This window comes from Apodemus sylvaticus, chromosome 5 (assembly GCF_947179515.1).
Source record: "Apodemus sylvaticus chromosome 5, mApoSyl1.1, whole genome shotgun sequence".
Taxonomy (NCBI): domain Eukaryota; kingdom Metazoa; phylum Chordata; class Mammalia; order Rodentia; family Muridae; genus Apodemus; species Apodemus sylvaticus.
The window spans coordinates 93,429,830-93,444,964 of NC_067476.1; positions in this window are offsets into that span (position 1 = coordinate 93,429,830).

The window sequence follows — 15,135 nt, forward strand, 5'->3', positions numbered from 1 at the left end:
TCAGCAAGGGCATTTTATTCTCCTTTAAAAGCCTGAGTAGCATGACACAATAATTTCCCCATATAAACTGTGTAGCCCACATGTTATTTATTTTATATATAATAGTATGTATGTCTTTCATCTGTATCACATATATAGCCCTTACCTAGCAATCATTTTAGGAATAGTGACACAGAAATTTTCTTTTCATGTTGCCCAAAGTTAAATTAAACTTACTATATAACCCAAGTTTACTTGAAACACAAGATATTGCTTCAGTTCTCATAGTGTTAAAAATCATAGAAATGTTCCATCTTCTTCTGCATACTTAAGTTCACTTAAAACATTTATTTCATTTTATGTGTATAAGTGGTATTTTTCCTGCATGTATATGTGTTCACCATGTGTGTACTAATGCCTAAAATGGACAGAGGAGGACATGAGATCCCCCGAACTGGAGTTATGGATAGAAACTTTTGAGGAGCATGTAGGTGTTGCCTGGACTTCTGCAATAGCAACAAGTGCTTTTAACCTCTGAGCCATCTCTAGACCATTATAAACTAGTTCTTGAGGACATAGCTGTTGACTCCATGACACAGCTATTATGAAATGTAATGAATAAATATGAAATTGAAAATCTGTGAGATATGTATTTCATTTCTTTTTTTCTTTTTTTTAATTCCATATAATTTTTTATTTACATTTCAAATGATTTCCCCTTTTCTAGCCCCCTACTCCCCGAAAGTCCCATAAGCCCCTTTCTCTTCCCCTGTCCTCCCACCCATCCCTTCCCACTTCCCCGTTCTGGTTTTGTCGAATACTGCTTCACTGAGTCTTTCCAGAAGAAGGGGCCACTCCTCCTTTCTTCTTGTACCTCATTTGATGTGTGGGTTATGTTTTGGGTATTCCAGTTTTCTAGGTTAATATCCACTTATTAGTGAGTGCATTTCTTAATGTGTATTTAACAGATGATTTTGAGTCATATAGTAATTCTACTTTTGGATATATATATATATATCCATGTGTGTGTGTGTGTGTGTGTGTGTGTGTGTATGTATGCAGAGGTGTATTTGTCAGTGCACATTTTTGTGTACAAACCACTGTGCAGGCATGAATTTTACATGGTATTTTTATTTTGATCACATTCTGTCTTAGGCATTGAGGCAGACTCTTTTGCTGAACCTGGAGCTCACCATTTCAGCTAGTCTGACCAGACAACCTGCTCTGGGTATTTGCTCTCTTCACTTACTGCATTCACTATCTCATTTGAATTTCATGTGGATTTTGGAATCTTGTCTGCACTCATATGATGCAAGAACTTTATCTGCTTTGCCATTTCCCCAGTACTGGTAGTTCTTATTGTAATGTTGGAGAACCTTCTACACTATCATCTACACTGGCTTTACAGGTTTGTAGTAATAGTAATGGTTTAAGAATTCTTTTTCTATGGTTTTACAATAAATGATATATATCCTTTTTGATAATAAGTGTCTGAGATGTTATAAGATTCCATGGTATCATAAAACATATCTGTATCTTAATATCAGGAAGGTATAGTTTTTCTAAATATAAATATGAGTGACCATGGCCCAGGACCACAGATTGTTGCATAAAACCATGATCCAATGTGATTACATTTTCATGAATTGTTTATAATAACAGAAGGATAGAGAGTCATATAATCAGGGTATGAGGGAAATACACTAGTGGAACATCAGGTTTGTAGTATCTCTACTAAATTGGCTAATATGTTGTCTGATGATATTTATTTTACTTTTAGAGTTAGTGAAAGCTAAGGGTCTTTTTGTGCATTTCAGTGACCATTTACCTAATATTCACATGGCTGGATTTATTTTTGTTGTTATTTTTAACTTTCAATTATTCACATTTCATGGATTGTTAAACTTTCTTATAGGCTCATTCAAAAGGTAACACACACTGAGATTATACTGTCTGACAGTACAAGCATTTTAGCTTTAGAAAACAAGTTTCTGTTCAAAGTAGAAAGCAGATTATTCCATGTAATATCTAAGAAGTCTTACATCCCCTTATAAATCTGTGTTAAAGGATAATCCCACTATTGTGATTGCTTCTGAAGGATACTCAGTGGCTGTGTACAGAGCATGGGGCTAGAAAGATGCCTGGAAGAACTCCCAACATTACCTACAAGTGAGAGAACAGGTCATTTCCTTAAAATCCCACTCTGGTTGTCTAAGTGGGTACTCTGCAGCCTCAAGGGGCTGTTTCTCATCTTCAGAAATAGTAACAGAATGAATAAACTGGCAAGAACCATCTTCTTGATGTTCAAAAGATAGGGAAAACAGCTTTCCCTGGCAGAAAGGTGGAATTTCTCATCTATGTCATAGAAGGTATTATTATTTTTTGACACATAACACATAAAAAGTAGGATTTATAACTGAAATTGTAAAACAAAATCTGTCCTCCAACAGTAGGACCTGTCACTGACACAGCCACATCCTTTACAGTGTGGCTCTCTGAGCAGGAAAGTACAGGGCTGGGAATGTGTGAAAGTGTGAGATCCAGTGTGGGAAGGCCCCCTGACCATAGAGAATACACAAGTCTTTCAGGCATATATAAGATACAACTTTAGATTTCAAACTTGGATAAACACTGCAGTTCACAACAAATACAAAACAGGCAAGTTTCTAGCATGTTACAACATGGACAAAGTATAAGCCATGGTTGGAACCAGCTACAAACACAGTGGAGGAAGAACATAGACTACTCCAGGGGCCTCTCTGTAACAATCAGACTTCATAGAGACTCCCATATTCAGGTGATATGCACTGAGCTACCTCCTAAAGCATAAAGACAAGACACACTGATTTACAGTCATATATTTCCTCTGTAATTCTCATTTCCAAAAGTGATAGTCTAACAACAAACTTTGCTGGGAAAGTTAAAAAAAAAAAAGATAGACACACTCACTCATTTACAACTGAAATTAGCTTGGCAGTTTTTCAAGGCAATCCAGTCATGACTTTTTTGTTTTTACTCTTTTGGTAAATATTCAATGCATGGGCAGATGCTCACAGAGCACTGCTACTACCACCACAAAGGACATCTGATACTTGTCAGCCCAACAAGCACATGGCTGCATAGTACTGTTCTAAAATGCATACTCCTCATTTCATCACTGGAAAGCTGGGCAAACCCAATGTGATCAGGACAGGACCAGTGATAACAGAAGCAGAAACTTGCTTGCTAAAAGCCATTTTTCCATGCTAAAACGCAAATAAAGACACAGTACCTCCTTAGATCCACAGCCCAAAAGGCAAAAACACTTGTAAGTGAGTGCATTCCTTGTGTGTTCTTTTTGATTGGGTTATCTCACTCAGGATGATATTTTCCAGTTCGACCCATTTGCCTAAGTATTTCATGAATTCATCATTTTTAATAGTTGAGTAGTATTCCATTGTGTAAATGTACCACTTTTTCTGTATCCATTCTTCTTTTGAAGGACATCTGGGTTCTTCCCAGCTTCTAGTTTATAAATAAGACTGCTATGAACATAGTGGAGTATGTGCCCTTATTACATGTTGGAGAATCTTCTGGGTATATATCAAGGAGTACTATAGCTGGGTCCTGAAGTAGTACTATGTCCAGTTTTCTGAGGAACTGCTAAACTGATTTTCCACAGTGGTTATACCAACTTGCAATCCAAACAGCATTGGGGGACTGTTCCTCTTTTTTCATATCAACTCTAGCATTTGCTGTCCCCTGAGTTTTTGATCCTGGCCATTCTGAATTGTGTGAGGTGGACTCTCAGGGTTGTTTTGATTTACATTTTGCTGATGACTAAGGATGTTGAACATTTCTTTATGTGCTTCTTAGTCATTCAGTTTTCCTCAGTTGAGAATTCTTTGTTTAGCTCTGTACCCCACTTTTAATAGGGTTATTTAGTTCTCTGGAATCTTATCTTCCTGATTTCTTTGTATATATTGGATATTAGTCCTTTGTCAGATGTAGGATTGGTAAAGACCTATTCCCAAACTGTCAGTTGCAGTTTTGTCCTATTGGCAAGGTCCTATTCCTTACAGAAACTTTGTAATTTTATAAGGTTCCATTTGTCAATTCTTGATCTTAGACCATAAGTTATTAGTGTTCTCTTTAGGAAAATTTCCCCGGTGCCCATGTGCTCGAGGTTCTTGCCCACTTTCTTTTTTATTAGTTTTAGTGTGTTTGGTTTTATGTGGAGGTCCTTGATCCATTTGGACTTGAGCTTTGTACAAGGAGATAAGAATGGATCGATTTGCATTCTTCAGCATGCTAACAATCAATTGAAACAGCACCATTTGTTGAAATGGCTATCTCTCTTTCCACTGGATGGTATTAGCCCAGAAGCTTGGAATATCCAAGATACAATTCACAGACCAAATGAATCTCATGAAGAATGAAAACCAAAGTATGGATACTTTTGTCCTTCTTAGAGGGTGAACAAAATGCCCAAGGTAAGAAATACAGAGACAATGTGCAGGGCAGGAGACCGAAGGAAAGGCCATCCTGAGACTACCCAACCTGGCGATCTATCCCACATACTGTCACCAAAGCTAGACACTATTGTGTATTCTTTTGTATTTGTCAGCAAGAAGTACTTGCTGACAGGAGCTTGATATAGCTGTCTCTTGAGAGGCTCTGCCAGAACCTGACAAATATAGAGGCTGATGCTCACAGCCCACCATTGGACTGAGCACAAGGTCTCTAATGAAGGAGCTAGAGAACGGACTGAAAGAGCTGAAGGGGTTTGCAACTCCACAGGAAGAACAATATCAACCAACCACAGCTCCCAGGGACTAAACCACCAACCAAAGAGTACACATGGAGTAACCCATGTTTCCACCTGTATATGCCGTAGAGGATGGCCTTGTTGGACATCAATGGGAGTAGAGGCACTTGGCCTTGAGTAGGGTCAATGACCCAGTATAGGAGAATACCAGGACAGGGAAGTGGAAGTGGATGGGTTATTGAGCATGTGGAGGGGGGATGGGATAGAATATATTTGAAGGGGAAACCTGGAAAGGGAATAACATTAAAATGTAAATAAAGAAAATATCTAATAAAAATTAGAAAAGATTAGAAATTTAAAAAAAGAAGCACAAGCATGCATTTGCATGTACATGCCAAAATGCTCAGCACAGAGCACTGTCACACATGGCCGAATTTTAGGTAAAAAACTGAGGCATTCAATAATAGGACAATATTTGACTCAGGAATAGTAACATTCTATCTTTACAAACTCACAGAAGTTCTAATAAGCCAATTGTCTCTTTAGAATAGGTGTTTCAGATTTATTTGATTTTAATTTGTGTGTATGTGTGTGTGTGTGTGTGTGTGTGTGTGTGTGTGTGTGACAGAGAGAGAGAGTGTGTGTGTGTATGACAGAGAGAGAGAGAGAGAGAGAGAGAGAGAGTCACAGTCATCCATATTGAATAAATAGAATGATTATATTGTTTTCTCCATGTTCTGGTTAATTGTAATGTGTTTCCAATTAACATCTAATAGCACTGCTGAAAGTGTTGGATGAATCAAGGCACAGAGCATGTCACATAAATCCCTGAAAAGACATTGGTACACTATGATTTAATATATTATTTATAAATTATTATAAATTTTGTTAAGTAATAAATCAACACATTCAGTAATTATAAGTTTTGTAGACTTCAAATTGAACACAGTGCCTTGTACATGTCAGTCAAGGGTTCCACAAGGGCTGCTCCCTACCCAGCCACGAACTCACTATTGAGGTAATTTGCTCAGCAATTTTTACCATAAAAAACAGGCATTATTTATGAAATATTATTGCAGGATTATTGATTACTATAATTGAATTAAATAATTTAGGATTATACACAAAATAGTATTGATTAATAAAAGGAATCAACTATGAGTACCATTGTCTAATAATGTTTGATAAAGAAAATTTAGTTCAGCAATAATTGGAAGAAACTAATCATTTGAACATCACAGAGTGATAATCCTAAAGAAATTAAAGTCAAGTAAAGGAAAATAGTCAATCTCTCATTTTCACTTAAAAACACACACAGTATAATTATAATATAATAAAAGGATAACATTTATTTAAATGACAGTTTATGGATTCACTTGAAAAATTTGAACTTATGAATCATATTTAAAATCTAAATAAAATAGGAGCTCTAACCCTGCTAATGGGTAAAATGAATGAAAGTCATAAAAAAAAAATTTACCTCAGAAGTAATCTTGGGACGACTTACAGGGTAAGTATGTATGCAATGCCTGGGGGCGTTTTGCAACATTACCAGAAGATTCAGTTTCCATTTGAGACACAGAGATCTTGAAATTATATTAATTAAACTGTGATAAATTAAACTAAAATTAAAATGAAAAGTGAAATAAGCACATTAAGAGTTAGAGATAGACTTTTCAACAAATGGTGTTGGTTCAATTGGAGGTCACCATGCAAGAGAATGCAAATTGACCCATTCTTATCTTCTTGTACTAAGCGCAACTCCAAATGGATCAAGGACCTCCACATAAAACCAGGCACACTGACACTAACTGAAAAGAAACTGGGGAAGACCCTTGAGGACATGGGCACAGGGGAAAAGTTCATTAACAGAACAACAATAGCTTATGCTCTAAGATCAAGAATTGACAAGTGGAACCTCATAAAATTACAAAGTTTCTGTAAGGCAAAGGACACTGTCAAAATGACAAAATGGCAACCAACAAATTGGGAAAACATCTTCACCAACCCTACATCTGTCAGAGGGCTAATATCCAATATATACAAAGAACTCAAGAAATTAGACTCCAGAGAACCAAATAATCCTATTAAAAAATGGAGTACAGAGCTAAACAAAGAATTTCCATCTGAAGAACTTTGAATGGCTGAGAAGCACCTTAAGAAATGTTCAAAATCCTTAGTCATCAGCATCATTAGTCATTAGGGAAATGCAAATCAAAGCAACCCTGAGATTTCAACTCACACCATTCAGAATGACTAAGATTAAAAACTCAGGAGACAGCAGGTGTTGGTGAAGATGTGGAGAAAGAGGAACACTCCTCCACTGCTGGTGGTAATGCAAGGTGGTACAACTGCTCTGGAAATCAGTCTGGAAGCTCCTCAGAAAACTGAGCATGATACTCCCGGAGGACCCTGCTATACCACTCCTGGGCATATACCCAGAGGATTCCCCAACATGCAATAAGAACATATGCTACACTATGTTCATAGCAGCCTTATTTATAATAGCCAGAAGCTGGAAAGAACCCAGATGTCCCTCAATGGAGGAATGGATACCGAAAATGTGATGTATTTACACAATGGAATACTACTCGGCAATTAAAAACAACGAATTCATGAAATTCTTAGGCAAACGTTTGGAACTGGAAAATATCCTAAGTGAGGCAACTCATTCACAAAAGAACACACATGGAATACAGGCACTGATAAGTGGATATTGGCCAAGAAGCTCTGTATTCCCAAGACACAACTCACATATCAAATCATTCCCAAGAAGGAAGGAAGGAGTGGGCCCTGGTCCTAGAAAGGCTTGATGCAGCATTGTAGGGGATTACCAGGGCAGAGAAGTGGGAGGGGGTTGATTGGGGAACAGGCAGAGGGAAGGGGGCTTATGGGACTTTTGGAGAGGGGGGACTGGAAAAGGGAAAATCATTTGGAATGTAAACAAAGAATATAGAAAATAAAAAAAGAGTCAGATATTCATTTCCTCATAGTGCTGGGGATTGAAACTAGGTCCAGATCCTCTGCAGTTCTCATTCCCATAATCAAAATCAATTTTGAAAAATAAAATTAAGCCTAGAGGACCTTAAAGATTATGTGCTATTGAAAATATATGCCTTCTGTATATGCATCTGAGTCAAAGTTGCTGGGAAGGAATATATATCCCTGGTATCTGTTTGCAAGCTTTGTTAAAAAGTCGGTGTTTAGGTGTTTAGCATTGATGGATTTCCGTATATTGAACCATCCCTGTATCCCTAAGATGATGCCTACTTGATCAGGGTGGATGATCGTTTTGATGTCTTCTTGGATTCCGTGGGCAAGAATTTTATTGAGTATCGATTTTTGAATCGATATTCATAAGGGAAATTGGCCTGAAGTTCTCTTTCTTTGTTGGATCTTTGTGTGGTTTTGGTATCAGCGTAATTGTGGCATCATAGAATGAGTTTGGCAGTGTTCTTTCTGTTTCTATTTTGTGAAATAGTTTGAAGAGTATTGGTGTTAAGTCTTCTTTGAAGGTCTGATAGAATCCTGCTCTAAAACCATCTGGTCCTGTACTTTTTTTGGTTGGAAGGCTTTCTATGATCCCTTCTATGTCTTTAGGGGTTATGGATCTGTTTAGATGATCTATTTGATCCTGATTTAATTTTGGTATTTGGTATCTGTCTAAGAAATTGTTCATCACAAACTCAAAGAAAAAAACCACCTGATCATTTCATTAGATGCTGAAAAAGCATTTGACAAAATTCAGGATCCTTTCATGCTAAAAGTCTTGGAAAGAACAGGAATTCAAGGCCCATATCTAAACATAATAAAAGCAATATGCATCAAACCGGTAGCCAACATCAAACTAAATGGAATCCCATTAAACTGAAGCAATCCCACTAAAATCAGGGACTAGATAAGGCTGCCCCCTCTCTCCATATCTTTTTAATATATTACTTGAAGTCCTAGCTAGAGCAATTAGACATCATAAGGAGGTCAAAGGAATGCAAATTGGAAAGGAAGAAGCCAAACTCTCACTATTTGCAGATGATATGATAGTATACTTAAGTAACCCAAAAAACTCTATCAGTAAACTCCTATAGCTGATAAACAACTTCAGCAAAGTGGCAGGTTACAAAATCAACTCAAGAAAATCAGTTGCCTTTCTATACTCAAAGGATAACAGACTGTGAAAGAAATTAGGGAAATGGCAGCCTTCACAATAGCCACAAATAGCTTAAAGTATCTTGGGGTGACTCTAACCAAGCAAGTGAAAGACCTATATGATAAGAACTTCAGATCTCTGAAGAAGAAAATCGAAGAAGACATCAGAAAATGGAAAAATATTCCATGTTCGTGGACTGGCAGGATTAATATAGTTAAAATGGCCATCTTGCCAAACGCAATCTACGGATTCAGTGCAATCCTCATCAAAATCCCAACTCAATTCTTCATAGAGTTAGAAAGACCAATTCTCAAGTTCATCTGGAATAACAAAAAACCCAGGATAGCTAAAACTATTCTCAACAGTGAAAGAACTTCTGGGGGAATCAGTATCCCAGACCTCAAACATTACTACAGAGCAATAGTGATAAAAACTGCATGGTATTGGTACAATGACAGGCAAGTGAATCAATGGCATAGGATTGAAGACCCAGAAATGAACCCACACACCTATGGTCAGTTGACCTTCAACAAAGGCGCTGAAAACATCCAGTGAAAAAAAGATAACCTCGTCAACAAATGGTGATGGTTCTATAGGAGGTCAGCATGCAGGAGAATGCAAATTGACCCATTCTTATCTCCTTGTACTAAGCTCAACTCCAAGTGGATCAAGGACCTCCATATAAAACCTGACATACTGAAACTAATAGAAAAGAAACTGGGGAAGACCCTTGAGGACATGGGCACAGGGGAAAAGTTCCTTAACAGAACACCAAACACAAATAGCATATGCTCTAAGATCCAGAATTGACAAATGGGACCTCATAAAATTACAAAGTTTCTGTAAGGCAAAGCACACTGTCAAAAGGATAAAACATCAACAGATTGGGAAAGGATCTTCACCAACCCTAAATGAGACAGAGGGGTAATATCTAATATATACGAAGAACTTAAGAAGGTAGACACCAGAGAACCAAATAACTCTATTAAAAATGGGGTACAGAGCTAAACAAAGAATTTTCACATGAACTTTGGATGGCTGAGAAGCACCTTAAGAAATGGTCAACATCATTAATCATTAGGGAAAAGCAAATCAAAACAACACTGAGATGTCACCTTACACCAGTCAGAATGGCTAAGGTCAAAAACTCAGGAGACAGCAGGTGTTGGCGAGGATGTGGAGAAAGAGGAACACTCCTCCACTGATTGTGGGATTGCAACCACTTTGGAAATCAGTCTGGTGGTTCCTCAGAAATCTGGGCATGACACTCCTGGAGGACCCTGATATATCTCTCCTGGGTATATACCCAGAGGATTCCCTGGCATGCAATAAGGACATATGCTCCACTATGTTCATAGCAGTCTTATTTATAATAGCCAGAAGCTGGAAAGAACCCAGATATCCCTCCATGGAGGAATGGATACAGAACATGTGATATATTTACACAATGGAATACTACTCAGCAATTAAAAACAATGAATTCATGAAATTCTTAGGCAAATGGTTGGAACTCGAAAATATCCTAAGTGAGATAACCCAGTCACAAAAAACCACTCATGGAATGCAATCTCTGATAAGTGGATATTAATTAGCCCAGAAGCTCTGAATTCTCTAGACACTGTTAGCATATCAAATGATACCCAAGAAAAGGGAAAGAGAGGGCTCTGGCTCTGAAAATAGTTGATCCACCATTGTAGGGGAGTAACAGGACAGGGAAATGGGCAAGGGGGTGATTAGGAAATAGGTGAAGGCAAGAGGGCTTATGAGACCTATGAGAAGGGGTGAACCAGGATAGAGGAAAGCATTCGGTATGTAAACAGAGAATATAGAAAATTTTAAAAAAAGTCAGTGTTTACCCAAGAGGAAATGTAAGTCAAACTTTTTTCTTTTGTTTGGTGAATAAGTTGTAAATCTGATATTAATAATTATCTTCCAGAGGAAATGCATGTTCTGAGATTTATAATCATATAATATTCAGAACTGCTTTTTAATAGTAAGACATCTTGTGAATACCAGCAGGATTCATTTTTAAACACAAATAAAACCTTATTTGTGTTCTGTATGTTAAAAGGAAAGGAAAAGTACATGTGATGGTGCTTTTTAACAACTGTATGTTAATCATAATAAATAATCTTATATATTAAAAAAAGTTAGATAACTTGAGGTTATTTAAATATGTAGTGATTTATTGCAGATATTTTGGAATATGAATGAATAATAAAAATCATAGCTCTTACTGGTTGTTATTAAATGCAAGTCAATTTTAAGAACGTGGACTTCTGAGGATCTTATCAGATGTGTTATAACAAAATATCTCTGGGTGAGTATAAGTATCTAGATCAAATTATTTTCCATTATGTATGTGTGTGTGCCTGTGTGTGCCTGTGTGTGTCTATGTGTGTCTCTGTTAGTTTGAGTGTGTGTATGCTACATGTATCTAGAAGTGCATAGGAGCCAGAAGGGTCCTCTTTAAGAGAAGTATTATTCTTAACCACATCTGTTTGGCTTCAGAAATTAGTTTTAAACTTTAGGTTAAGATTTTATTTTAAAGTCAGAAGTTTGGAAACCAGTTCCAGCTTGTTTTGTGATACTTTCTGAGAGTATGATAACCCTGGGGCTACTGTGGAGCTGAACTATGTGAGTCATAATAAGTTCACAAGGCAAAGGGGGTCACTTAAAAAACAAACTTTTGAAACTCTGACCCTGCCATTTTATTTTGTATATCTATGTTTAAAGGGATTGAGATTGCAAATGTCAGAACATGTATTTTAACTTTATTTTATATTACTATTTATTTCTAAAAATATACACTAAATGGAAATATAGTAATTATGCAAGAATATGAGAATATCAAATAGACATTTATTAGAGAAACAGGTTTATACATTGTGGAATCCATTGTAATTAGAGAATAATGTTTCATTGTAGAGTTGGGGAGGAGACCTCATATTGTATTCTAGGAGGGCAATCATATTGTGCCTAAATATATATTTAGGATTTATCTAAAACTTTCACTAATTCAGGGAATATCGTTAACTCTATGTAATTGTATCTTATCTCTATCATAAAATTGATTTATATACTAAGAAAATTATTGCTTTTAATTTAAAAACAAATTATATGAAACTCAGCATTGGAAAAATTTCATATCAGTAATTTCCATCACAGGCCAGTCTATATCCTCCATCTTCAATTACTTACTGTGTCTAGAATAGGTGTTTGTGTGTGTATCACTCATGTATTCCACTATTGACAAATAGATGGAACTGGAGTATATTATCCTGAGTGGGGTAACCCAATTATAAAAGAACACTCATGGTATACACTCACTGATAAGTGGGTATTAGCCTAGAAGCTTTGGATACACAAAACACAGTTCACATATCAAATGATGCCCAAGAAGGAGGAAGAACAAAGTATGGATCTTTGGGTCTTTTGTACAAAGAGGGGAAAATACCCACTGAAGGAGATACAAAGACAAAAGATTGAGCAGAGTCTGAGGGAAAGACTATCCAGAGACTATCTCACCCAGGGATGCATCCTATATACAGTTACAAAACCCAGAGACTACTGTGGGTGCCTACAAGTGCAGGTTGACCAGAGCCACATAGAGCTATCACATGGGATGCTCTCCTACTACATGACAGATACCAAGGAGTGCACCCTCAGCCAGCCATTGAACTGAGCACAGGGTCCCCAATGGGGGAGCTAGAGGAAGGTCCAAGGAGATGAAGAGGTTTGCAGAGCCATAGGAGGAACAATATGAGTTACCCAGTACACTCAGATCTCCCAAGGACAAACCATCAACCAAAGAGTACACATGGAGTTACCCATGGCTCCAGGCACATTGGCAGCAGAGGATGGTCTTGTTAGAGACCAAAGGGAGGAGAGGCCCTCTGTCCTGGAAAGACGATGCAGTAGTATAGAGGAATGCCAGGGCAGGGAAGGGGGTTTGGGTTGATTGGGGAAGGGGAGATGGCTTATGGGATTTTTGGGAGAGGGGGTAACCAGGAAAGAGGACATTTGTAATGTAAATAAAGAATATATCTAATAAAAATTTTTAAAAAAGAAAATGATGGTTTAAAATGTGTTTTTAAAAAGTCCCTCAAAGTGACAAGAAAAAAAGAGTAGCTTTCTTTAATTCAAATGATAAACATTCTGAGAAAGAAATTAGGTAAACAATATAGTACTTAGAGTTATAGCTAGAGCAATGAGACAAGAAGATAAAGGGGATACAAATTGAAAAAATAAGCCAATGTATCACTATTGGCAGATGATATGATTGTATACATAAATGACCCTGAAACATCTACCAGAGAAATCTTACAGCTGATAAACATCTTCAACAAAGTGGCTGGATACAAAATTAATTTAAAGACATCAGTATATATCCTTTATACAAACAATAAACAGGCAGAGAATCAAATCAGTGAAACAACATCCTTCACAATAGCTGCAAATAATATAAAATATCTTGGTTTCATTCTAACCAAGTTAGACCTGTATGTCATACAAGGGAAAGACCAGTATGACAACAATTTCAAGTCTCTGAGGAATTAAAGAATATATCAATGATAAAATGTTCTTCTATCTCCTGAATTGGTTGGATTAACATAGTAAAAACAGCCATTCCACCAAAAGCAATTTACAGATTCAGTGCAATTCCCATCAGATTTCCAACACAGATTTTTTTTTTTACTAACCTTGAAAAAACAATATTCAACTTCATGTGAAAAAACAGAAAACCTACTTTAGGTAAAATGATTTTGTATGATGAAAGAACTTATGGAGGTATCCCCATCTTTGTTTTCAAGTTGTATGACAGCAAAAGTAGTAAACGTCACATGGTACAGGCATAAAAAGACAGGATGATGAATGGAATTGAAGAACAAAACAAAGAAATAAATCTACCCATGGGTACTTGATTTTTGATAAGTCAGCATGTAGAAGAAATCAAAGAGATTTCAACACAAAATCAGATACACTATATCTGATGTAAGAGAAAGTGGGAAATAGCCTTGAATGCATTGGCATTAGAGACAACTTCCTGGACAGAACACCAACAGTTCAGACTCTAATATCAGCAATTAATAAATGGCACCTCACAATGAATTCATGAAATTCTTAGGCAAATGGATGGAGCTGGAAAACATCATACTAAGTGAGGTAACCCAGACTCAAAAGATGAATCATGGTATGCACTCACTAATAAGTGGATATTAACCTAGAAAACTGAAATACCCAAAACATAATCCACACATCAAATGAGGTACAAGAAGAACGGAGGAGTAGTCCCTTGTTCTGGAAAGACTCAGCGAAGCAGTATAGAACAAAATCAGAACAGCGAAGTGGGAAGGGTTGGGTGGGAAAACAGGTGGAGGGAAGGGCACTGATGGGACTTTCGGGGAGTGGGGGTCCAGAAAAAGGGAAATCATTTGAAATGTAAATAAATATATCAATAAATTAAAAAAAAATAAATGGCACCTCAGGAAACTGGAAAGTTTCTATAGGCAAAGGACAAATTCAGTACCCTAAGGATAGGGAAAATTTTAACCAACTCTACATATGACAGAACATTGAAACACCAAATATATAAGAACTTAATAAATTAGATATTAACAAATAAAATAACCCAATTAAAATGGGGTACAGATCTGGAAAGAGATTTTTCAACAGAGGAATCTCTAAATGCTGAGAAGCAATTAAAGATATATTCAACGTATTTACTCATCAGTGAACCGCAAATCAAAAATACCCTGACCTATCTTTTTATTTGTCATTTATCATTTTTTATTTATTTATTTTTATTAATCATTTTATTCCTTTACATTTCAAATGATGTCCCCTTTCTGGTTTTCCCTCTACAACCCCCTCTATCCCATCTCCCTTTTTCCCTCTCTCCTTTGCCTCTATGAGGGTGCTCCTCCACCCACTCATCTACTCACTCCCACCTCACTGCTCAAACATCCCCTCTCCTGGGACAGCAAGACTCCACAGGTGCAAGGGTCTCCACTACCATTCGTGCCACATAGAGCCATCTTCTGTTACATATATATAAGGAGCAATGGGTCCCTATATGAATACTCTTTGGTTGGTGATTTAGTCTCTGGGAGCTCTGGATAGTCTGGTTAGGTAATATTGTTCTTCCTATGGGGTTGCAATACCCTTCAGCTCCTTCATTCCTTTCTTTAGCTCTTTCATTAGGTTCCCTGGACTCAGTCTGATGGTTGACTGTCAGTATCTGCATCAGTGTTGGTCAGAT